Source organism: Charadrius vociferus, unplaced genomic scaffold (assembly GCF_000708025.1).
Source record: "Charadrius vociferus isolate BGI_N301 unplaced genomic scaffold, ASM70802v2 scaffold491, whole genome shotgun sequence".
Classification (NCBI taxonomy): domain Eukaryota; kingdom Metazoa; phylum Chordata; class Aves; order Charadriiformes; family Charadriidae; genus Charadrius; species Charadrius vociferus.
In genome coordinates this window covers 423774-424555 of record NW_009646960.1, presented here as the reverse complement: position 1 = coordinate 424555, position 782 = coordinate 423774, and positions in this window count along the sequence as shown.

Genomic DNA, 782 nt, shown 5'->3' with positions numbered 1-782 from the left:
CCTGCTGAAATAAACTCTGCTGTATTGAGCGTATGGAGAGGGCAGCCAGAATCAGCAGAGATAGCATAGCACCTGTACAAAGCAGGGGCTGTTTAGTGAGGTTTAGTGTTCTTATCAAAAATATCTGGATACTGGATTCTGACCCCATCTTTAGCTGTACACATCCAGAATTAGACCACAGAATGTGTAAAGAGCAGCTGTTACAGACGCCAGCCTGATGGAGGGTTACAACCTGAGCAATCACAAGAAAGTAGTAATTCATACTTAAAAATCCCAAGTGCTGACAATACATGTGCAATGTAATATTCACAATCATTGAGTTGACTCAGAAAGCAGACATATTTATAGTGGAGTTGAAAAAATTTGAATGTTGAAGTTGAGAGAATTCTGACATACAATGGTAATTCTGGAGTAAAACTCCCCACTACTACCACTAATCAATGTTGTTGACTGGGTAAATTTCTTATGAAATACCTACAATAGCTCCGATTGCAGTGATAAGGTATCTAACATAAAATTAAATAGGGAAAGCTTTTATCACTCTTGACTGCATTGGAATCACTCCACCCACTCAGTCATCTCATAGACCCTTGAGAGTGTGAGAAGTTTGAAGGGACTACGGTGGGTGTTTGAAGGGACTAATTTTCCTTTTTTTGACAGAAGGGAAAGCTGAGGAATGAGTGACTTATCTGGGATCACCCAGAAAGTCTGTGGTAAAGACAGGAAAAGAAAAGATATCTTCTTGCAAGGTCACTTGCCGTGGGTCACCCCATTCAGTTCAG